General features: G+C 43.2%; 1 protein-coding gene across 3 annotated transcripts in view; it reads right to left on the bottom strand.

The window, feature by feature from the left end:
* The window catches only part of B4GALT5 (beta-1,4-galactosyltransferase 5), a 73,094-nt gene that overhangs the window by 33,850 nt on the left and 13,638 nt on the right, over positions 1-25,606 (bottom strand). Inside the window, exon 1 of one of the 3 annotated variants that reach the window (XM_047853317.1) lies at positions 5,162-5,243. The exons of the other annotated variants lie outside the window; for them this stretch is intronic. The gene's annotated coding sequence lies outside the window, so the exon portion shown is untranslated. Of the gene's footprint in view, positions 1-5,161; positions 5,244-25,606 lie in introns of those variants that run through there. 3 annotated transcript variants of the gene reach the window in all.

Genomic DNA, 25,606 nt, shown 5'->3' with positions numbered 1-25,606 from the left:
GGCTCCGAGCTGTGATGCAAGGCTCCAACTTGCAAACTGCGAAATCATGACCTGAGCTGAATTTGGAAGCTCAACCGACTGAGCCACCCAGGCACCCTGAAAATATCATTTTTTTAAAGATTCGATGTTTAAACAATCTCTACACCCAACGTGGGGCTTGAACCTACAGCCCCAAGATCGAGTCACATGCTCCACCCACTGAGCCAGCTAGGCACCCCTATCCTTATCATTTTTAAGAGATCCATGCTGATGCATTTAGAGGTTAAATGTCTTGATGTAGCTACAGTTTAATTTCACAGGGCTCAGGGAAAAAGAAAAAAGCCAGAGTTAAAATAAATAAAACAAAAGGTAATAACTGTTGACCCCAGATGAAGGGTAATGTATACATTGTATTATTCTTTAAAAAAAAAATTTTTTTTTTTAATGTTTATTTATTTTTGAAAGAGACAGAAAGAGACAGGGCGTGAGCAGAGGAGGGGCAGAGAGAGAGGGAGAATCAGAATCCAAAGCAGGCTCCAGGCTCTGAGCGGTCAGCACAGAGCCCGACACAGGGCTCAAACTCACGAACCGTGAGATCAGGACCTGAGCCAAAGCTGGACACTTAACCAACCGAGCCACCCAGTCACCCCTCACTGTATTATTCTTTTAATTTTTCTGTAGGTATTAATTTTTTCAGAATAAAAAGCTGGGGGGGGGGGTGTTTGATTCTGGACATATCTAAATTGCCAACAAGATCTAAATTAAAGTATGTTAATACTATATGAAGAATCCTGTAAATGGATAAAAAATTATAATACAGGGGGTAAACACCTAAGTAACGCTCATGTAAGAAGTGAAAACATTCAGCATCTATTCTATACAAAAAAAATATTCTTTATTTTGTCTTTGAAACCAATAATTGCATTTACTCTTTACCTATAACTTCATAGGAGAGCTGAGGAGAAATTACAAATACATTTTCCTGTTGCTTCCTCTATTTATATTTGAGTGGCTTTCCACTGCCTCCAAGGTCAAGTTCAGATTCCTCATGCATTGCATGACTTAGGAGAATCCATGAAACTTGGCCTCTGTCTGTGCAATTTCAGACCTTGCCACTCCCCAATCCCACCCTTGATGGACATCAGCAACTCTCTGGAACCAACCAAGATCTCAGACAATGCCGCTCCCTCCTTTTGCCCAGAACTCAGAGACACAAAACCCAAGATGAAGACAAAGCAAAAATTCCCAGGACAAACCAACCATCACAACAAAAGCAAGTGCTCAGAAGAAGGGAAGGGGAATGGAGAGTCCAGTGAACACCAAACCCAGATGTGCTTCGCTCACTCTTTGCAAGTAGTATTCCCCAGTTGGCTTGTTTGTAGCCCCTTTTCAAAATTACATTTGCAGGTTTACAGAAAGAAAAGTGACTAATTCCTGAGGTTGGCCTAACTCTCAGGCAAAAATTCCTAGGGCTACACACCCTACAATCAAAAAAGAAAAAAAAAAAATTTTAAGCCTGGGTGGCTCAGTTGATTAAGCATCTGACTCTTGATTTCAGCTTATGTCATGTCATGATCTCACGGTTCGTGAGTTTGAGCCTCACATCGGGCTCTAAGCTGGCAGCAGGATTCTATCTCTCCCTTTCTCTCTGCTCTTCCCCCGCTGTGTCTCCCTCTTTCAAAATAAATAAACTTAAAAAAAAAAAAAACCACTTTATCGGTTAAGAATTAAAACTCAGTATGCCCAAAGACTTTATAAAAACGACTCTCTGCTAACAACCACAGAGCACTGAAATGCCAGAAAAATTAAATTACAGGGCTTTGTAATAGATTCAGCACTTTATTTTTAAATATTAACAAGACTGCCGGAGGGAGTAAGTTTATCAAGGGATAAGAATCCTAGCAGAACTCCTAGTTCACTCAGAGGCCAATTAACATTTCCCACCACGCCCAACACTTAGGCGTTCAAAGCGGCTTTAGGGCCCTGTGGGTTTTTCTGCAGAGGCCTCTGACCAATAACCTACTGCAATCGATGCTCTAGGGGCTCAACGAACAGGAAGCCCAAACCTGAACTATCACAACCTTGTGAGCCGATTTCGTGTGCCTGTACTCTGTTTTGCTTCTTTTGCTGTCTGGAGACCCCAAAACCCAATAATGTGGCTAGCTGACTTTTAGTCTCTCTTCTCACCTTGCGTTTTTCTTTCCCACAGTTATTTTGAAAATCATCAAATGCCTAACATTCATAAGTTGTCAGTAGTCATCTGTGCTTTTCACAATTAGAGCACTGTTAAAAAAGAACAAAATTTTCAGTCCAGACTTTACTTCAACAATCTGGCAAATCATTAAGGGGTAAGTGAATGATTCCACCTTTAGAGTGGGGTCACTGTACTATGAGGCCACCCTAAAAAAACCCAATTCTTAAACAACTGCAGGTCCTGAGTCTTCTGGTTAGAGAAGGCTCCCCCAACCCCAAATTCAGCTCCCCAAACAAAGCTTCATACTTTCTGGATCCCTGCTCATAAAAAGACCAGTCCACTGATGGGGTAACTGCAAAATTTTTGAGGGGTTAAAAATAATACCAGGTGATGGGGCGCCTGGGTGGCTCAGTCGGTTAAGCGTCCGACTTCGGCTCAGGTCATGATCTCGCGGTCCGTGAGTTCGAGCCCCGCGTCGGGCTCTGTGCTGGCAGCTCAGAGCCTGGATCCTGTTTCCGATTCTGTGTCTCCCTCTCTCTCTGACCCTCCCCTGTTCGTGCTCTGTCTCTCTCTGTCTCAAAAATAAATAAACGTTAAAAAAAATTTTTTTAAATAAATAAATAAAATAAAAATAAAAATAAAAATAATACCAGGTGAAAAGCAAAACTAAAAAGCAAAAACAAGAACAAGAAGTTCTAAGAAAGCTGTGAACTAAAGAATAGACGGAAAATTCACCTAGCAGGATACAAAAATGATCAAGTAACCCCAACTACAACCTTCTACCAAATGACTCCTCTCAATGGATCCACAAAAAGGTTCTCTTGAAGTGTCTTTTGCTAATTCGTGGTGAGAGCACAACAAACTCAAGAAAATGATGCTCACAGCAGGCCACTAATACCAAGTAATTTTATGAGATTATATCTGTGTCTGTGCAAATAACTTATTCTGGGAGCAGTATTAAGCAGAGATCAAGTCCAGCTATCGACTGAAGATACTAACCTTGTCAGACAGAGAGAGACAGAGACAGAGAGGGAGAGAGGAGGAGGAAAGGAGCACCTTAAGACCCAGCATGATGTCGCTGCCAAATGATCAACTCCCTCTGAGGTCCCGTAGCTCTTACAGGCAACACGGTTTGCACCTGGCAGACAGATGTGCCTTGACTGTGAGGTCTTCGGAGGTCCTGCGGTAGGAGGCATTTAACAAAACCGCTAAGAGTCTGGCTGAAGGGAGGAGAGGCACGACTGGATAGAAGACAGTGAACAGCTGTCCTGGCCCGTTTTGCGGGAGGAAAAGGAAAACCCTGCCCAGCAAGTGTCTCACTCTTCAGAAGAACAAGGTTAAACGGCATTCATACTCCATGTTTACGATGACTAGACCTGCTGCCTTCTGGTGAGCAATGTGGTGAATAATGAAGGGGAGTCATTCTGAGGAGCAGAGAATTACTTCTGTGTTCCTCCACCTACAGAAAGGCATTACCATCCCCAAATTATGGGACTGGGGCATTTGAATACACCCCCTCCCCAGAAGTGTGTGTGCCTTTCTTTTAAGAGGTGCCATAGTTGTGCTGACTTCTTTGCTCCCTGGGGTCTTTGTGCAGCCTTTTCAGAAGCAACTTAGAGTGCTGGCCAGAGGGCACTGCAACCTTCTGATGTTACGTGGGGAGCATGGGCTAGAAAGCCACAGGGCTTCAAAGATGATCAGAACCACACCAGCTGTCATGGGAAGACGACCCACACTCAAGCCAAGTGCTAGCTCTGCCTGAGTACGAGAAGTCTTAAAGTGACCTCCCTCCCCAAAGTCTGGCCCCAAGATAACACCACAGACGCACAGTCTGGTAAAGTGCGCGCCACCTCCTTCCACCCGTCCCCCCCCTCCCCCCGGCACTGCACCTCACTCCTGTTTTCCAAAGCAGCACTTCCGGGACAGCATCGCCCTTTAAGACACTGCAACTTCAACCGTGGCTGACGTGTACTATTATTTCTACTTTCTAATCCCCTTTCACACCAGTTACACTGTGAACACTGATCACTGATCCCAAATGCTATAGCTCCATACACTTATTGGCATTCTGTTAAAGTGAGGCTTCTTTGATCCTATCTTTTTCTCACTTCTAAAGTGGAAAGGTCTGCGTAGGGAAAGAGGGGAGAGTGCTGTTTTATTATGCAGCTGAACGGATGAAACAAAGCTTGAATATAAGCAGAACGCAATACAGAGTAAGAGTTACGCCCTCCAAAATTACATACAGATTTGGTTAATGTGATAAGTGAAGTATCTTCTAAGTCATATGTTAGCATGTGCTCTAAAAGATATTTTCTATCACAGGGAGCCTGGCTGGCTCAGCTGAAGGAGCATGCAACTCTTAATCTCAGGGTCGTGAGTTCAAGTCCCACAGTGGATGTAGTAGACATTACTTAAAAATAAATGAATAAACATCTGGGGCGCCTGGGCAGCTCAGTCAGTTAAGCATCTGACTTCGGCTCAGGTCATGATCTCGCGGTTTGTGAGTTCGAGCCCCGCATCGGGCTCAGTGCTGACAGCTCAGAGCCTGGAGCCTGCTTCGGATTCTGTGCCTCCCTCTCTGTCTGTTCCTCCCCTGCTCACGTTCTGTCTCTTGCTCTCAAAAATAAATAAACATTAAAACAAATAAATAAATAAACAAATGTTTTTAAAGCTATTTTTCCACCTTATGGCAGAGTCAACAAATTTTATTTCTTTAGAGCAAAGGAAAATGGCAAGGTAGAGAATCAGATGACATTGGAAGTGAGCCTAGATCTCACCCCTCCTGAAACGCCAATCAGATACAGCCTAGGGCTCCTGAGCTAAATTAAAAGATGAAGGTCAACTTGGTTACTAATTTCCCAGAAACAGCCCAAGGGAACCAAGAGAGAAAACCAGAAGCAACCCTGAACTCAAACAGAATTAAATGCATGTCAAAGCATTATTTATAGTCCAGAATAAGAGTTTAGGCCTTTTCCTGAGTTGACTCACCTACTGTTCAAAGAATGTAGGTGCCTTCCTATTGTAGCCACAAGCTGGGCACCAGCCGTGAGTCCTTAAGCAGACACACTCAGTGGTGTGGACACTGGCTCTGAAAGGCAAGACTTATTATCAGCTGGTCATGAGGTTTTGAAAAAGTCTAGCAATGCATGCTTGATAAGATACATGATCACTGAGCCCTGGAAGCCATCCAGGGGCACACCAGGGCTCTGGGAGGACAAAGTGAGGCAGACAGGTAACAAGGACACGTTCTTTTCAAACTTCTCCTTGCTCAAGCCTTAATCAAGAAGCAAATTAAGAGTTAAGGGGTTTCATTTCATTTCAATGAAGTATTATGATTTCCTAATTTTATAGGAAAACAGCTGAGAGTCAATGATTGCTTTGATGCGGCCTAAAAGCTCCCACTAAGTTTGCTCTAAGACCATGGCGATCCTTGGCCTTCGGAAGTACTTCAACACAGATTGTCACTGCTATTACAGCTAACGGGCAAAAATGAAAAGTTCTCACGGTTCATGGCGCCCAAAGCAAAGTCCCCTCCAATCTCCCAGATATATTCATTTCATTCCTTGCCTGCTAGATGATTCCATAAAAAAAAAAGAAAAGAAAAATTGTAAAACCTAGGGGCAGCCCGAAGACTAACAACAATTCAAAAGGAGAGAACAACGACTACTTTGATCTTCCTTTTCAACTCCTTGCGGTGGACTGTTTTCAGCACTGCTGGCATGACTCGATGAGCTTTGGGAAATGACCTGAAAGCTGTACCGGAAACAACTAAACCAGGACTGTGTCCTCAAAACAACCGCTTGCCTCTAATTTTCTTCTCATTTTTTTTTTTTTTTACACAAAGATTTTTTTTTTTTTTTTTGCAATTGCCAGGCTGCAAGTGAAGCTAGAAATTAATTTTCACTCCCCACCCCCCCCCCCCATCATTCTTTGCCACCACAGGGAAGAACATTACCGAGCCTTGTCTAGGAGACTGAATGTTGGTCAAACAAACAACGCCTTGTTCAACACGTCAACTGAGCTTTCAGTGGACTTAACTCCTGAACCCCAAAGGAGGGCCAGGTTCTCCCTCAATGCACTCCCTGCCATGAATACCGCTGTTATCTAGCACAGAGCCAAGAGGTTATTTAGGATATGGCAAACATTACAGGACTTGCCCCCAATCTTAGCAATTTGTTAAATGAGCAAGTTGTAAAGTTATGCTCTCCAAAATACTTCTCATCCCAGTTCCAGAAGGATCTATTCTGCCATGATTGCTATCTTTAAGCTGTCACTTTTTGAGGTTTTCTATTTCAAATGAGACAAGCTTATCCTTTGATTAAAAATGACACATAAGGGGCACCTGAGTGGCTCAGTCGGTTAAGCATCTGACTTCAGCTCAGGTCATGATCTCGCAATCTGTGAGTTCAAGCCCTGCGTCGGGCTCTGTGCTGACAACTCAGAGCCTGGAGCCTGCTTCGGATTCTGTGTCTCCTTCTCTGTCTGCCCCTCCTCTGCTCATGCTCTGTCTCTCTCTGTCTCTCAAAAATAAATAAACACAAAACAACTTTTAAAATAAAAATGAAGTAAAAATAAAAATGCCACATAATATCAAAAAATTCATCAAGTCAAGTTAGAGGATAAATCATCCAGCTACTTGATATCACTGTCACTATCTTACTAGCTGCACCAATAAGAATGAGGTTGCATGGGCCGATGGGGCACTTCTTCAAGTTCTCACAGCTTTCCAGACCCACAGACCCGGAGTGCTCTGGAACACAAGGCTGAGTCATTGAGACCTCTCAAACCCCTTTTCGAAATAGGACTCAAACAAAAAGTTTATGTTAATTATTCAAAAGAGTTAAAAAAAAAGAATGAAGGCCCTGATAGGCTACAACATAGATGAACCTTGAGGACCTTTTAACCTAAGTGAAATAAGCCAGATATAAATGCAAATATTGTAGGATTCCACTCATATGAGGGACCTAGAACAGGCAAATTCGTTGAGACAGAAAGAAGAAATGGGATTACCAAGGGCCAGAAGAAAGGAGGAGCAGGGAACTGTTGAACAGGTGCAGAGTTTTTGTTCGGGATGAGAAAAAAGTTCCGGGAACGGACAATGGTGACGGCTGCACGACATTCTCAGTGAATTTAATGCCACTTGACTCTGCGCTTACCATGTGTACAACGGTGAATTGTACGCTGTGTATATTTCATGACAATTTCTAAAAAAGCTCTATGTGAGAACTAGAGTTAGTGAGATTAGAGGTGGCAGATAGTATGTCTACCCCAAGGGACACGGAGGTTCTATCCTTAAAATCCATTTCAGGATGAAAAGAACCACCACTCCAAGTGTAGTGACGCAGTCCAGACAGAGCTACAGTGGCTCCTACTTTCTCCATCCCGTCAAATGACCCTGGATGCCATTCGCACACTGAAGGCTCCCAGACTGAGATCAGCCGTGACCTCTCCTGGGCACCGACCGGTCTTGTAGGCCAACTGCACCCTTGACAGCCCCACCTGGATGCCTAGCAGTCTTCCCAAGCTTGTCCAAAACCAACTCACCGTCCTCACCTACCACCTGCTCTGCCTACTCCCGCCTTCCTGTCCTGGTTTAAGGGTAACCGCACCGTCACCTCACCCCTAACAGCCATTCTCAACCAGGCGCCCCGCGGCATCCTTTAAGACACAAGTCAACTGATCTCAACCCTCTCCATTCGAAAACCTCCAATGAATCCTCATTTTCTCTGGGAGTAAAGTCCAACTCTGGGCCACAGCCGGCCTCCTAAATCAAGAGTCGGCAAACTTGGGGGCCCAAATCCTGCCCCCCACCTGTTTTTGTAACATGCTATTATCGGAACACCGCCACGCCCGTGCGTTCTGCGTTGTCCAGGGCTGCGTCCGCCACCAAGCTACAAGGTAAAGTAGCCGCCAGCACGGACTGCACAGCCTGGAACAGTCGAGTCTGCCCAGCCCGGCTCCACAAATGTGTGCCTCTGCCTCCCCTCTGAGGGCAGCTCCGTTTCCCCTCCAACTCACTCTGGCCACAATGGCCATGTTGCTGCTCCCAGACACCGTGTGCAAGGGCCCACCTCAAGGCCACTGCCCAAGGGGCTCCCCGCCCCCCACAACCACCCACCCTCCAGGCGCAACTTTTCACTTCTAAAAGTATTCAGTCGTCACCTCAGGGAGACCCTCCCAGGCCACACAATGTTTAAAATTGCAACCCTCGGGGAACCTGGGTGGCACCTCAGTTTTGAGCCTCTGACTCGATTTTGGCTCAGGTCATGATCTCTCGGTTCGAGAGGTCGAGCCCCGTGTTGGGCTGCTCGCGGACAGTGCAGAACCGCTTGGGCCTCTCTCTTGTCCCCCTCTCTCTCTGCCCCTCCCCTGCTCATGCGCAAGTGCTCGCTCTGTCCCTCTCCCAAAATAAATAAACTTAAAAAAAAAAATTTGCAACCCTTGCCCCACAAAAAACACCTATCTGCACTTTCCCTTTTCTGCTTATCCTTCTCCACAGCGCTAATCACTAAATATGATACATAATTTTCTTTTTTGCCTGACTTGACCCCTACACGCTAGAATATTAGCTCCACGAGGCCAGGGGCTTTTGTGATTTCTATTCGCTTATCCCAGTGCCTAACATACAGTAGCAACCCAAAAAATAAATAAACACTTACAGTTGAAAGAGCGTGTGGTATAGTTAGCAAGCCTAAGGCAAAAATTCACGATTTCTATCTAATGGGGGGGAGGGGTCAAATGATTAACAGAAGAGGGGAAAAATTAGGATTCGTACTTAAAAAGAAATCTGAAGACACGATTTTGGCTTATGCTACATTCCAAATATAGACAAATACCTCTAAAGTTAAAGATAAACTTCTCAAAAAAAAAAAAAAAAACAAACAAACACCAGTCTAGAGTTGCAATTAAGTAATAAATACCATATGTGCTCATAATCTGAAACCTGTTTCAAGCTCTAGCTCTCCAATTTACTCATTTCCTACTGAGCTGTATTTTTAATCTTCAAAGTCCACACCTTCATTGATACATATCCTATCCTTCTATTCCGATGTCCTGTTAACACTGCGTTGCCTTTCACCTTCTGAGCCGAAATGACCAGAACTAGGGGGCGGTGGGAAATCCTGTTTGGATGAAGGAGGTTAAAGACGAGGGGTGTTAGCAAATTACGCAAACCAACCCGGTGCTGAGAAAACTGACAACTCTAGTTTTTATGAGCAATATTTAAAAGAAGAAAAATGGATCATGCAAAAAAAGTGAAAGACGGAAAATGGCAGTAAATTCTTTGCCCCACAATCAACAACATCAATGAAATCTGTTAAGAAATTGGCCTTATGGACAGATAGCTTAATAAATACCATGTTGATATTTACAGCAAGAATAGTACACCTGAAATGAACTCAAAAACTAGTAATACGTTAGCTTATGTTCAGAGAAAAGCTTAGAAGAATGTGCACCAGGCTGCTTAACGGCACTTACTTGGAGGAGTAGGTGGGATTGTGAAGGGCTTTTGATTTTCCAAGATTATGCATCTCTGTAATGTTTTAATTTTCTATACCTTCATATGCTTTTGTAAGAGAAAAATAAAGATAGAAATAATACAGAAGACTGAAAGAAGCTTGTATACAGCAGATAAAAATTCCCAGCTAGCAATGATTAATGAAGCAGTTATGTTACAAATAAACTGTTTTGATCTCACAAATAGTTAATGTTCAGATGAGAAGCTACATAGTAGCCGCACACAAAGGTGTTCTGTTCAGCCTATTAGGTGTCTTCCGGTTTCCTTTCATCTTTAAACTGTGACTTAGCTGCCAGATAAATAGTTTGGTGGTTCAAAGTATTAACTTTGGGGGCACCTGGATGGCTCAGTGGGTTGAGTGTCCCAACTTTTGATTTCAGCTCAGGGCATGGTCCCAGGGTCGTGGTGGGATCAAGCTCCACAAGAATCCTGTTTGGGATTCTCTCTCTCTCTCCCTCTGCCCCTCTCCCCTACTCGCTCACTCTAACATAACATAACATAACATAACATAACATAACATAACATAACATACATAACAGTATCAACTTTATATGTAAACTACCTGTGGTTAAATCCTAGTTGGCCAAAGGACCCTGGGCAAATTACTTAACCATTCCGTGCCTCAGTTTCTTTACCCATAAAAATAGGGGTAACAATATTTGTACCTCATTTAGGATAAAATGAGGTAATATTTGTAAAACACTAAGAAGAAAGCCTAGAACATAATAAGGACTACATTTATTTCAATGTTCGCTGTTATTATTATTTATCTAGAAAGCCAGATTTCTAGAGTCTCTTGAAATATTGGAAGATCTGGCAAAAACAAGCATGTAATTCCCACCTTGCCTCCCTGATGCAATCAATCATCAGGTGCTGAGGAGCCCAGTGGCTGTCTCCTTTTAACAGAATACAATCTTTTTAGTTGGCCCTAATCCCCCATTTATGCCCTCTGATCTAGACTGAAAAAGGAAAATACTTTATAAAATCAGAATTTCATGGCTTCTACCCTCCAAGGAGTTACTTTTGTTTTTTTTTTAATTTTTTTTTTTGTTTTACATTTATTTACTTTTGAGAAACAGAGTGAGACAAAGCATGAGCGGGCGGGGCGGGGGGGGGGGGGGCAGAGAGAGAGGAGACATAGAATCCGAAGCAGGCTCCAGGCTCTGAGCAAGCACCTGACGCAGGGCTTGAACCCACAAACTGTGAGATCATGACCTGAGCCGAAGTCGGACACTCAACCGACTGAGATACCCAGGCGCCCCAAGGAGTTACTTTCATAGTAATTTCTTAACGTAAGTGTAGAGGCCGCTTTTAGGCAACAGGCTTGAGCAATGGAAACTTGATCGGGGCAAAAGGGCCCACGGTTGACTCCTGACTGAATACAAACTGGTCGATCAGGTGAGCCACCCCAAAACACCCATAGGCCCTCACTGACCAGTGGACACATCCAGGCACAGCTCCCAAAAGGGGAAATTCCGTATGCCCTCATACCTGCTCCCCTTCCCGCTTGAAATACAGCCCCCGGCCACTGCCTCCTTACAGTCTTTGCTGAGCGGTACTGCCCGTGGCTTCCTTGCAGTGTGTTCAATAAACTCCTCTCGCCTTTGTTCGGCCTCAGGTGAAACACTGCCATCACCACTGGCTTCCCCCCCCCCGACCGGGTCACCCCGCATCGGACACCACAGTAACCATCCTTCAACATGGACGTGTCTACGATGAGGCAATGGAGGATCCAACGGCAGTAAAACAGGAGCACGGCTCAGTGGGTAAGAACTAGCCTCCCAAATAAACTATGTGGGCTCGAGTGCAAGCTGCGTCACATATTAACTGTGTAAACCTGGTGGTCAAGTTACTTAGAGTCTCTGTCCCTCAATTTCCTCACCTAAAAAACAAAGCGAATAATAACACCTATCTCACTGGGCTAGGAAGACATACAAAGCGCCAAGACAGGGCCTTGGATATGATTAACACTCGTGTTAGTTCAAGATGGACTGAAAGGAAAGAAATCGCTAAATTACACACCTGAAACTAGTATTATGCTGCCTGTTACCTAACTGGAATTTAAAGGTAAAAGCTTTTTAAAAATCAAGAAGGAAAAAAAAAAAAGAAAGAAAAGAAAGAACAAGCCAGTCCCTGAACTGACGGAGGCCACGTAGGAAGAACAGAAGTGTAACCATCAGTATGTGCCATGCACTGTTATCGGTGCCACAACAGAAATCGAGGCATATGTACAGGCCTGAGCGCCACGCTCAAGAGCCACCTGTTCAAACAATTACACCCCAGGAGAGACAGGAAGCTAAATGGGGTGTGATTAGTCTTTCCCTCAGCTCAGAGGAAGGTCTGAGTCAGGACCCCGTGGTCCTGAACTTCTTACAGTCTCGTGAGGTTAGAAATAACAGATGTCAGACCCCTAAGTTAGTGATTAGAATAGAGTAGACCTTCAGGAAGTCACAGTTATTATTCTTTTCATATGCCTTCTACTTTAGAGTTAACTTTAGATTTGCAGAAATAGAGGATTACATTACAACACGTTCTCAATGATTACTTCTATCCACATTGTTATTCTGATCATAGAGACAGAAATCATCTCTATGCTACTTTTAAAACCCATGACAGCAATGAAGACTGACACTCTGGGAAAATTCTGATTTAAGCACTTTAAATAAATACACCAGACCACATCAGCGGACTGATTTAACAAGTATGTTTAGATGTGTCATAAGATGTGTTTCAAGGCAGATGTGAGTAAGAGGCTACGATGCTCATCACAGATCTAGCAACACCTTACCCAGGCTACCAACTCCCACAGGAGCTTCGCAGGTATGGAGGGGTGGGTATCTCAGCTAACGCCACAAACCCAGTGGCTTCAAAAGCTCCTCATACGCCCCGCGGGGCCCATCACAACACAGTATTTCCTAACCAACCAGAAAAGGAAAAACTCTATGGCCCAGACAGGCCTGTATTTGAAAGCGGCAGGGATAACAGTGACTGGGCTCCCAAAGGTCAGACCATCCAGAGTGCTGCGGGCTGGCAAAGGTAGGGGAGAAAAATGTTGGATCTGAGCCTGGATCCAAGCGTTCACTGAACAATTAATTACCAGGTCCTTTCCTTCATATTTGTTTGACTCCTAGCAGATGCCTATCATAAAGGTAATGTGAAAATATCATTTTACATTTTACAAAATAGAAATTACAGACTCGGGAGAGACGTATCAAGACAGTAGCTAGAAAAGTGGGAAAATAGCAGCTATTGTCCCAGAAATCGAATACAATTCGCGCTAACATTCAGACCAACTTTTTTTCTTCTTTTTTTAGACTCACTTTGAAGAGCTCTCTAAAGCTTCCTGTCATAGACCTCTCTGGATAGTTTTTAAAGCCTTGTTCTTTAAGAGTAAGAAGAAAGCATCCTCTGAACTGAAGCGTTAAAGCAATTCGTGTGAAATGCTTGCTACAAGATGTAGGGGCAAGGAAAATGGCAGCGTTTGAGCACTGCAGAGGGCTTTTTCTCCTCTTCACCGACGCTGGGGTGAACCCTCTCTGACTCAGCACCTAAAAAGCACCATGGGAAGGGAGCACCACAAATAGCCGTGCATTATTAATTCGAGCCTCGGCATTAAAGCAGAGTGATTTGGAAAACAGGAAAATGTCTGCAGCGTAACAGAAAGAGTAGCCAGCAGTTCAAGTCGCTTTTGGTAGTGTCATACCATTCAGAAACGTCCACTCCAAGTCGTTTCTCTTCTTAAGCAGGCTTTTTCTCTTGTAACCCTTCGTTGGAGCCCTAATTTGGATCCCTTTATGTCCTTCCTACCTTGAACTCCAAACGGTTATTTATATTCTCTGGGCAGATTTCTCGGTGTTAATTTGCTCCTGTCGGCTACGTCAGATCACCGTGAGAAGAGACTGCAACCTTCTGCTCTGCAGAAGCCCGAGGAGATGCCACACATAGGCTGGGACGGTCCCCACCACCTAGAAATCGAGAATCTGTCCTCTCAACTCTAGGACAGGTGCACCAGTGACCTAAACTCTCCATTCACAGCAGGGAAGCGAGTGGTGAACAAACCCACGTACTCTTAGTGCCATTTGAAGAGCCCAGGATCTACCATCAAATGACCAGGCAAGAGCGAGGCTGGAAAGCCGTCCGATGATGAAAGACAGTGACCTGAGTAACTCAGAGTTCACTTCTCTGGCACTATACACAATTAGGAAAACGACTCCCTCCTCTTAGGTCAGTGCTTTTCAACCAGGGGTGATTCTGATCCCCAGGGGACATGTTGCAGTACTTGGAGACATTTTCGGTGGTCACAGCTCAGGGACCAGTGGGTAAAAAGCCAGGGACGCTGCTAGACGATCTGCGGGGGGGGGGGGGCAGGAAAACCCCCAACAGCAAAGGATTGATTATCCAGCCCAAAGCACCAGAAGTGCCTGCAGGGCTACTCCCTGAGAGTATAGGCAAACCAGAGGTAAATTGAGCCTTCCCAAAGCCACACCCTGCCTTTGATGGCTCACTCCCTCAGAGGAGAGATGGGATCAGACCCCACACTATTTGCCTGGCAAATGGAGTGAGCCCACTCTAGAGGATGATGAAACCACACAGGACCACTGTAATTTTTTATATACAACATCCAGTTTTCAATCAAAATTACCAAGCATGCCAAAAGACAGGATCAAATGACTGAATAACAGAAGAAGAACCAGACAACAGGAAAAGATCCACAGGCGATACAAATATTGGAGTTAATTACTCTTGGGCTTTAACAATAACTACATCTGGGGTGCCTCGTGGCTCAGTCAGTCAAGTGTCTGACTCTTGGGTTTCGGCTCAGGTCACGATCTCACAGGTTCGTGTGATCAAGCCCCATGTCCAGCTCGGTGCTGACAGCATGGATCCTGCTTGGGATTCTCTCTCCCCCCTTTCTCTGTCCCTCCTGCACACACGCGTATGTGTGCATGCTCTCTCTCAAAATAAATAAACTTAAAAAAAAAAAACAAAAACTACATTCAAGAAAACAGAAAAAATAGAGAATAAAGATGTGAAGAAAATGGAGAATTTCATCATAAAATTGGAATCTATAAAAAAAAGTATCAAGTAAACATTCTAGAACTAAGAAATAGAGCAACTGAAATTAAGAAGTTAATAGATGGGTTTAACATTGGATTCGATGCAGCGAAACAGGAAAATTAGTGAACTAGAAGTCAGGGCATAAAAAATATCCAAACTAAAGTCTGGAGAATAGGAGAGAAGAGAAACATACAGATTTGTACTGAGCGTTAGCCTTAGAAAGCATCTTGGCAAAACACACGTATCCGTTGGATGTGGTATGTAGAAATGAACACAGATGCTAACTGTGATGATTATACAGGGCTTATATTACTTGGGTCATTTCTAGAACAGTAAAATAACCAAAACAGTAATCTTTGTACTCAACGAAGAAAGACACTGAGAGACCCCTAACATAGTAAAGATGAAGAATTCAACGATTCTTACTTCGCTATCAATCTCAAAGTGAAAAACATCAAGGCAGTGGTCAGATTCAAACGGCTCCATTTCTGCCCCATGGTGACCAGAATCTTACACATCTTTAAAACCAACATTTTATTATGAAAAATTTCAAACATACAGCAAAATTGAAAGAATTTTATATGTAAACCCATTTCTCATCATCCTGATTCTATTACCTGTCTTACCAAATATATCCATCTAGCCATCCATCAATTCATCTTATTTTTTCCATGTATTTCCCAGTAAATCGCAGAGATCAGCAAACTGCTCTCTAAATACTTGAGTGTGTCATTAGTAAGAGTTCAATATTTGCATAATTTTTCCCCTTTGGATATAAAGTTTCATGAAATGAGTGTCAATTTGCTGAGTTTTTATGAATGCACACCTGTGTAATCCAAATCCCCATCAAGATAGGAAACATACCATCATCTCTCAAAGTTTCCTAGTTCCTTTCTGGTCAATCCCAATGTCCATTTCCCCCTTCTGGAACAAGTGTTATTTCTAACCCATCCTTTTTCAGAAATGTATTTTGAACAATCTTCAAGTCTATGGGGTGAGGAATCAATCTTAGAAAAGCAATGTTTAAAAACGCCATTTTAATGATAAAATATTAGATGAAAGCACATTCCTGAAGTAAATTTATATGCTTATATATGTAAAGTTAGGAAAAAGTAACCTCTCTAAATTCCTGTAATTCCTTTACATTTAAATACCTTTAGGGGCGCCTGGGTGGCGCAGTCGGTTAAACGTCCGACTTCAGCCAGGTCACGATCTCGCGGTCCGTGAGTTCGAGCCCCGCGTCAGGCTCTGGGCTGATGGCTCGGAGCCTGGAGCCTGTTTCTGATTCTGTGTCTCCCTCTCTCTCTGACCCTCCCCCGTTCATGCTCTGTCTCTCTCTGTCCCAAAAATAAATTAAAAAACGTTGAAAAAAAAAATTTTTTTAAATAAAATAAAATAAATACCTTTAAATTCCATGTTAAGTGATATTAATCTAACAGCCAAATTGCTGCCAGTATCTTTCAATGTAATAATATTTAGCTCCCAAGAAGGCACACTGATTGGTATGCCAACATATGTAGCCTTTATTTAACAACTATTCTTGTTTGCTGAAATTCTATTTTTATTAATTCATGGAAGCACAAAATAGTCTAGGGAAGAATCCTCAGCCACGGGTTTCAATTTTATCCATAATTTACATTCCTTGAATACTTGGATTTCCTCTCTGCATATGACCAAAACAAATCTTGCTTGGCAAGAATGGATTGTTCTCTCTGCTGTGAACTATAGTTACCTGGCCTTATCCAGCAACCAGTTAATTTAACATACATTTGCAGACTGCTTGTGCAGATCCTAGAATATTATTTAACGGCAGGTAAGAGCTATAACTGATCAAAACAGGGCTTGCTGAGTCAGGCAAAACTTCTTTGAGGATTAATTTATTATTTCAACTTCTGAGACTATTTACAGATGAGGAAATATGAGCCATTCTGATAAAACCAAGGTGTAGCTTCAGACATTACTACTATATAAAAACATACCAAAAATGTCCTTCTATGGCATATGACAAAGTCCACATTTTTCATACGGGACTGAAAACCTGACACTCTGCCTCCAGATTATACTTTAACATTTTAAGTTAATATATAAAATCATACATACAATATGAGCTCAATTATGTTTCTGAACAATTACACACATACCAAAAAAAAAAAAAAAAAAAAAAAAGAGAGATAAGACAAGCCCCAAAATGTGAATAGTAAATTAACTTTGGGTTATGAGATTTTGTGCTTTCTTTTCTTTATGCTTGGCTGTATTTTCCAAATTTTATACTTTCAGTGCATTACTTTTAAAATCCAAAGTAAATAAAAACTACTGGGGAAAAACCCCAAAACCCTAGCAGTAACTAACCTGTAACGATCCCCATCCTATTCTGATTATGGAGCTTCGATGCCCTTTGTACCTGTTTTATCTCTGCTGCTCCCCCCAAAGATGCACATAACTGGTTTTCGTAACAGCAAAACACCCTGACATCCCACATACCCCATGTCCGTAAGGACGGCACATGGTACTTGAACTGTTTTAAACCTATGCCCCTACAATCATGCTTTCTCACTATCTTCGGTGTATTCCCATCTGCCAAGTTTTGTTGTTTTTTTTTAACTTATTCACTGTAGTCTGCACTATAAAAACAATAGGTGTGTTGAGTGTGCTTTTTCTATTTATACACAAGCCTCTCTCAGCCTCGCCCCCACCAAAAAAAAAAAAAAAAAAAATCCTGCTATTGTCATATCATCATCATCCAATGCCACCTTTATGAAAATCCTTGGCTTAATAACTGGACAAGAAATGAGTTCTAGTCTTGGTATTGCCTGGGAGACTGCATAAATCCTTCACCATCTCTAAAATTCCATTTCCCCACCTGTAATATACAGAGGTCATTCCAGTAATCTTGAATATCCTCTCTCACTCTTTTATGTTGTAATTCTTCCATCCTGTTATGTTCCGTATATGTAGCCTGGTCCGAAAAACACATCTAAGATCAGAATCTCCCAAAATGCAGACTACCAATCACAGTTGTCGCCAACATTCACTGGGTACACCACTGGCAGGAACCTTGCTAAGGACTTCACTATGAGGTAGGAACTATTACCATCCCGTGAGAATGCTGACGCACACGCGAACAGAATAGTGAATAGTTCGGGAATTTGCCCCAAGTCACAACTCCAGCAAATTGCAGAGTTGGGACATGAGCTCAGAAGGTGTGGCTCTGGAGCTCCACACAGTTTTTATCTCCTACGTGCAGGCAAATTCCCTCCGTCCTGAACAAAGCAGACACAGTACGTGGGTAACTTGGGTGTCTCTGAAGGTCTGCAAGCCAGATGATTGGGAGACCGACAAACAGATACATAGGGAGAGGAGAGAGAGAGAGAGAGAGAGAGAAAGCTAGCTAGCTAGCTTTCTACATCTCTGTTTCAAGGAGTCTAGGAAGTGAGTATAAATATCCTTACTATTCTCATGGTTACACGTCATTAAAAAACAAGCTTACTTTCCTCACCACTTTCAAAAAGCCTGGCTGACAGTATGTTTATTCTCAGATACGATTAGCTCAGCTCCACGGTTAGAGAGCAGTGCAAATGAGGTTACGGTGCCAATTCGACTCCAGGGCAGGCCTGCAGCTTTTCATAAAGAACAACTCTTTGCATAAGGAGTAGCCTGGGGGAAGCTCCCGGTCCCCAAACAGCTACCTCACAAAGGCCTGACACCAGTCACAAGGGAGAGCTGTCACGATGGGGGACAAAGGCACAAAACAATTCATCCCTGCACCTAGAAAATAATTCAAAACCACATGATGGACACCCACTTTCAACTGTTATTAACGATGAGACACATCACTCCACTCACAGAATAATAACAAGACTGAGATGGGCTGATAAACTGAGTAACCTCTAAGCTGCTCTTCCTTAAAAGCATCAGGTCTTTGTAAAGGACCTTAATATTCACATTCGTTTCCAAAGAGAAGTTAGAAAAGCTGTGATCCTCATTCTTCGAAGTGCCCCTCAGTACGAAGAGCGCGGAGTTGTGGCCAGATCAGAGAAGAAGCAGGCTTATCGGGGGTTCACACCCACCACTCCTCTGGGCCCATTCCAGGAATGCCAGCATTTAAGTGGCACTGTTTCCAGGCAGCTAATGGTGTCTATTTTTCTTCTTCCAACTATAACTTTCAAGAGCTTATGCTTCCTCTTCCTAAATCAAAAGGAATCAAAAACAGGGATTGAAAAATTCAGCCTCCTCAAATTTATCCTAATCCTACAGAGGCAGCATCACACGGTCACGAGGACAGGCTCTAGGAAAAAAGCAGGCTTGGATTCAAATTATACCGCTAACCTCTTACAAGTTATGTGACCTTGAACAAATTATTTAACCCCTCCCAGCCTTGGTTTCCTCACCTGTAAAACCCGTACATCTCACAGAGGTAGGGTGTTTTAATAGGGTAACACATGCAAAACACCTACAGAGAGGGCTCAGCCAAAGGGGACAGCACCTGCTGCCACTGTCATGGTGGGAGAGGGGAGGATGGGCCACTGAGCTAGAAGGGGAGACACAGAAATGCAAACTACGGACCAAGACCGTCACTTCTGCAAAAGCAGGCTTTCTCAAACACCACAGTCCCCATCTATATCACGGGGAAGTCTGAAGAGGGGAGGAAAAAAAAAAAAGACTCATCAGAATTACGTGGGCTACAGACTTCACCCTCTGGTTAGTTAAAAACGGGCAGCCCGTAGGAAGAAATCAAGAATGATCCTGTGCACCGAGAGACACAGAAAATAATCTAGGTGACATGGCCCCGGGTGAACAATTTTCCCCCCAAAATGTGAATTTACTTAGCAAAAAGTTTTATATAGACCCCTTCTGAAACAATTCAATCCTTTTCTTCCAAAACACTTCAGTCCTAAAGCCGTTAGGTGGGTCTGAGCTAGGAAGGGGTCCGTGCTGAGGTGTCTGGGGGTGGGGGGAACACAACGGGCCACGGATGGAGGCCTCAGCACTGCGGGACGAGGGCTGTCCTGAATGCAGTGTCAGAACCAGGAAGGGTGAAGAGGGCACTCAGCAGAAAGAGGGGGATGCCAGAGTTGGGGTGCCACAGCCCAAGCAGGGCTGAGAGGAGTGTCTGCCCAGGGAGGAGCAAGCAGTCTAGTCCACGGTGTCAGAACCCACGTGGGGCAAAGAGGGCACCCACGCTGGCGGAGAGGCTGGTGCAGAGCATGAGAGCTTAAGTGGGATAAGGACGGAGGAGGAAAGCCCGGCAAAGAGAACTGAACTCTTTGGGGTAAGAAGGATGTCCAAACAGGGACTGGGGATAAAGCAGCAAGGTACATACAAAGAATTGATCAATTAAGTAAATACATTAAGAAAAACGGGAGCTGGGATTCTCACTGCCAAAGGAAGGAACTACAAATATGGAGAGGGAGAAAACTCTCCATGAACCCTGAGGTGTTAGCTTTCAATGGCAGGTAGTGATGTGAAGTCACAACTTTCCATTTACACGCATGTAGAAATATAGATGTCAACGTGGGTATGTGTCCACATACATATATTCCATAGATTTATGCACTGAGGCAAGAAGCCTGGACACTCCAATAGCAGCGAGGGCACGAAGGACCCGGATCTTCGCTTCTACATATCCATCCTCCACCAAAAAGAATCAGGATTCTTTGGGGAAAGAGCTGATTCCAGATCTGGGATAAGGAAGGCACAAATGTGCCTAGAACATGTTGTCATGCCAGAAAGTAAAAGCAGTGATTCTGAGCTGAACTATTTTTTTTTTTAATTTTTTATGTTTATTTATTTTTGAGAGAGAGAGTGACAGAGAGAGGACAGAGTGTGAGCAGGGGAGGGGCAGAGAGAGAAGGAGACACAGAATCCGAAGCAGGCTCCAGGCTCCGAGCTGTCAGCACAGAGCCCGACGTGGGGCTTGAACTCACAAACCGCGAGATCATGGCCTGAGCCGAAGTCGAACACGTAATCGACTGAGCCACCCAGGCACCCCATGAACTGAACTGTTAATTATTTTGATATAAAAGACATTATTGGGGCAACTGGCAACACTCTGATGGGGACTGAAGGATTAGATGGCCATGAAGTATCAATGTCAATTTTTTTTTTAATGCTTACTTACTTTTGAGAGAGAGACAGACACACCGCAAGCGGGGAAGGGGCAGAGAGAGAAGGAGACAGAATCCCAAGCAGGCTCCCAGGCTCTGAGCTGTCAGCACAGAGCACGACGCGGGGCTCGAACCCACAAACCGTGAGATCATGACCCAAGCCGAAGTCAGACGCTTAACTGAATGAGCCACCCAGGCGCCCCCAACAGTTTTTGATTGTTGTGTACCTAACTTCATTTTTTCCCCATAAGTTCTATGGCTTTTATTCAACAGTTTTGTGTAGCATTGTGTTTTTTAGGAACGCTTAAGTCATGTTATAGCAGAACTAACTGTATTTAATATAACCACCTTAACGAAGAATAAATTGCATGACATCAATGGTATCCCTATTCTGTACCTATAGACGTTAAAAAGAAAAAAAGCGGACAGAAAAAGAAAACATCACATTTAGTTGCAACCTAAATTTCCAACAACTCGGAAGCAAAGGAATATCCTGAGTTTTCATTCTGTCTAATGGTTCCACAAGGGATCTTCCAACAGGCTAGGGAAGCCCGGTCAGCCTAGAGAAGGCCACACAAATTAACTTTAACTACATATCTAATTTAGAGGGCACGCTGTGTCACAAAACTACATTTGAAAAAACAAAGGAAATAACGCCAGTAAAGTATGTGAATGTTTAATGTGGTCGCAGCAACCCACCCTACCCCCTTCGTTTTAAGCTGCTCTGACCTACCTTGGAGTGCCTTCTCAATCATTTCAAGTTTAGTTACTCCTGACAAGCTGGAGAAAACAATACCAGGCTGGAGAAAAATAATCACTACGTACAACAGCTTTCTGAGAAAGCCTTTTTTTCTGCTTTGTAGAATCCCATCAAAGTAGGAGCCAGATTGAATAGTACACTTCCACATTAAATTAGCCACACTGGTATATGAGTTAATGAAATATAAAATTCTTCCGCTTAATTTTTATTCGTAATATTTAGGAATGAGATTAAATCAACCTGACACCAAAGGGGCTACAATTTCCTATCTGGTTTTCCATATATCAGTAAACACAGCAAGTATATTTTCTTTATAGCTCTCCTTTTAAGAACTCCTTGCCAGAAAAAGATCTTTTTTTTTTTTTTTAATGCTTATTTATTTTTGAGAGAGAAAGAGAGAGCACAAGTGGGGGAGGGGCAGAAACAGAATCCCAAGCAGGCTCCAGGCTCGGAGCTGTCAGCACAGAGCCTGATGTGGGGCTTGAACTCATGACTGCGTTCGGCTCAGGTCGTGATCTCAAAGTCGGGCGCTTAACCGATGCTTAACCAACTGAGCCACCCAGGCACCCCCAGAAATAATCTTATAGCGAGACGTTACGTTTAGTTAGAGTGAGGGAGACACAGAACTAACCAGGAAAAGATGTTACAGCAAAGAAACTGCAAAAGGGTAATCCAGCACAAAATAGCATTTACTGAATTGCTACCCTTCTCTACAATCAATTCTCTCAGACTAACAACTCCTAAGGTGCAAAATTTCCAAATATCTGTGTGTATAAAGATGAGAAGGAAAACCAAGAGGCGAAAACATTTGGGGGGAAAAGATTATGAATAAATTATTGTAATTTCCTTCCTGCATTGTTCAAGTGGGTTTAATAGTTTAAAAGTGTTGTTCAACAGCACAAGGGTGGTAACATTTGTGAGACCCTAATTAAGTATGATTCATTCTGGAATGGTTCCGGTGACACAAACTTACGTAAATAATCTACTGGTACGTTTATGCAGATACCACAATGAAAAGAGTCTGTTTTTCACACATACAAAACAACCCCAAACTGTAGCTTCCATCTATGCACACTGTTTTACTATTTTATTTATAGAACAATTAAATTAATAAAATAATATTAAAATTAAGTTGGTGGCAGTGATGTTTAATTTGTGGATACTGGGGAATGTTACTGAACGCAAACCACAAAACCTATGCCAAAACAAGTCCTAAAAGAGGTGTTTTTCCCACTTTCCCTTGTAAGCTTGGTACCTTCGCTTTGGTCAAAGCTGACATAAATAGCTACAGAAATCAGCAATACAGTCTCAGAAAATAAGGCCACGGAACCAAGAGAACACAGGTGGAAGACAGGCTAGCAGTTAATGGTGTGCTCCCAGGGGACCCTAGGGGCCTTCATCGTCCTCAGCCACAGCACCTGCTTCTCAAGCTCGGCAGAACCTTCCAGACAACATCACAGGATGAAAAGATTTATCCTTTGCAAACGTACTGACCCTTGTCCTTCTAGCTTTAAATTCTGAGGGTTCAAGTAAGAGCTGGGTAACAGAAAAAATGAGACCCTCCGGAAACTTTGCTGCAACCAACTGCTTCAGCCCTGGTCTACTACGTACCCCTTCACGGGAATTGGTAACCCTAGCAGGAAGTTCCCCACTTTCCCTTCCCCTCTCTACTCCAATAGAGCCCTGTGATCAAGGGGCTGGGGAAGAGGTGGGGACAGTGATTTGTTGAACACCTAACTGGTACCAAGACTTGCAAACATGTGATGATACCCCTCCTTTATCGTCACAATAATCCTGCATTTATGTACCGCTCATCTCCCGTTTTTACATATTAAGAAACACTCATTTGGGCACCTGGATCAGCAAGACATCTAAACAAAAATGAAATCGAATTATCCAAAAGCTTTAAAAATCAGCCTGTCCTTATGTTTTGTTTTGGTTTTGGTTGTTTGTTTTTGTTCTTTGGAGTCTTTGGGCCCTTTTACCTTTATAGTTTTCAGAAATACAAAGGTCACATCAAAAAATTACCTTTGTTCATGGCGGTCCGGTATACTAGTCACACTGCTTTTGTATAGGTTTGAAATTTTCTTCAATCAAATAATTAAGGGGAAAAAATGATCTCAAACATAAAGCAGACCAAAAAAGTAGCTTCTTACCTACAGTTAACTGCCAAATGAAGTTTGAATAAATGCCAATCTTCTAACCCACACAAATCTTAAGATTTCTCAATACTTAAAACCAGAATGAAGATAAGCCAAGTCAACAATAAAAAAGAAAATCAGGCCAACACCAAAACAAAACATCTCACTTGCCCTGTGCCACATACATTCTCTCTCTCTCTCTCTCTGACACACACACACACACACACACACACACACACACAGAAGAATGAAGGATTCCAGGGGCGCCTGGGTGGCTCAGTCACTTGGGCATCCGACTTTGGCTCAGGTCACGATCTCACAGTCCATGAGTTCGAGCCCCGCATCCGGCTCTGTGCCGACAGCTCCGAGCCTGGAGCCTGTTTCAGATTCTGTGTCTCCCTCTCTCTCTGCTCCTCCCCTGCTCACGCTCTGTCTCTTTCCTTCAAAAATAAATAAACATTAAAGAAAAAATTTTTTAAAAAAGAAAAAAAGAATGAAGGATTCCAGTTGCCCCTTCCAGACAAAGCAAAGGATGGGTGCCAGCCTAGCACAATCAGCTCAAGTTTTTATCGAAAGCATAATCTTAGCAACAGAGGCAAGGTTATTCCCGCTTTCCATGCACAGAGCACAAGAGACTAGCTACTTCTCAATCACAGACTTGTGCTTCATGCCGTCCGTATGGTCCAGTCTCAGAAGACGCTTCGTCCTCATCTCTCCTTGGATCAAGTAAAATACAAAACAGTTTCTCATTTCCTACGCAAAAACTACCTCTCAAAATGAAAGATTGGCAAGCAGAGCCAACACATAAAGGCATAACTTTTATAAGTTTAAAAACACCAAAGTCATTAACCTAGATACTTTTCTAATTAAAAAATTAGAAATGGGGCGCCTGGGTGGTTCTGTCAGTTGAGCATCCAACTCTTGATTTCGGCTCAAGTCACGATCTCACGGTTCATGACATCAAGCCTTACATCAGGCTCTGCGCTGACAGCACAGAGCCTAAATGGAATTCTCTCTCTCCCCCTCTCTCTCTCTTCATCTCTCTCTCTCTCTCCCTCCCTCTCTCTGCCCCTCCCCCACTCTTGTTCTTGCACTCTCTCAAAATGAATAAACTTAAAAAAAAATTAGAAACAATGTTCCTAGCAATATATGAGAATCATCGTAGCTGCCCCATCCTAAATCAATCAGGACTGTTTTTCATCGACATGTCAAGTTTACGCACAAGACAAACCATTAATAAATTCATCTGCGACTTCCAATTTCAAAGCATTATCACACACAGACTAGGTAAGACACAAAATGCTTACAAGGGTTAAAATCCGTATTGAATACAAAACAGGCAAAACCTAAAACTACCACTTGTCAGCTGCCCACACACCAGGCCCACATAAAACCAAACGTCTAACTTTTCTGGGCATGATTAATATAAAACCGTGCTCTGTGTCATAGTTCAATTATAATGAACATTTTAACAAATCCATCATGTTTTTATTTGATTCTTGGTTAAAACGTGATGTTTTCCTCACCCTGAAGTTTTCTTGGTTAGCACAGCAACCTTTAACATTCCCATGTGAGCAGGGAACTAGCTAGTTGTACTTTTCAGCACCTCAGATCTGTCCACCTCTGCTTTACTTCCCTAACTGAACAAATAAATAGTGGGGTGCCTGGGTGGCTGGGTGAAGCCTCCGACTTCAGCTCAGGTCATGATCTCGCAGTTCGTGAGTTCGAGCTCCATGTCAGGCTCTAAGCTGTCAGCACAGAGCCTATTTCGGATTCTGTGTTTCCCTCTCTCTCTGTTCCTCCCCTGCTCATTCTCCCTCTATCTCTCTCTCTGTCTCTCTCAAAAAAATAAAC

This window comes from Prionailurus viverrinus, chromosome A3 (assembly GCF_022837055.1).
Source record: "Prionailurus viverrinus isolate Anna chromosome A3, UM_Priviv_1.0, whole genome shotgun sequence".
Classification (NCBI taxonomy): Eukaryota; Metazoa; Chordata; class Mammalia; order Carnivora; family Felidae; genus Prionailurus; species Prionailurus viverrinus.
Note: the sequence above shows the minus strand (reverse complement) of the source record. Positions and strands in the feature narration are given on the sequence as shown.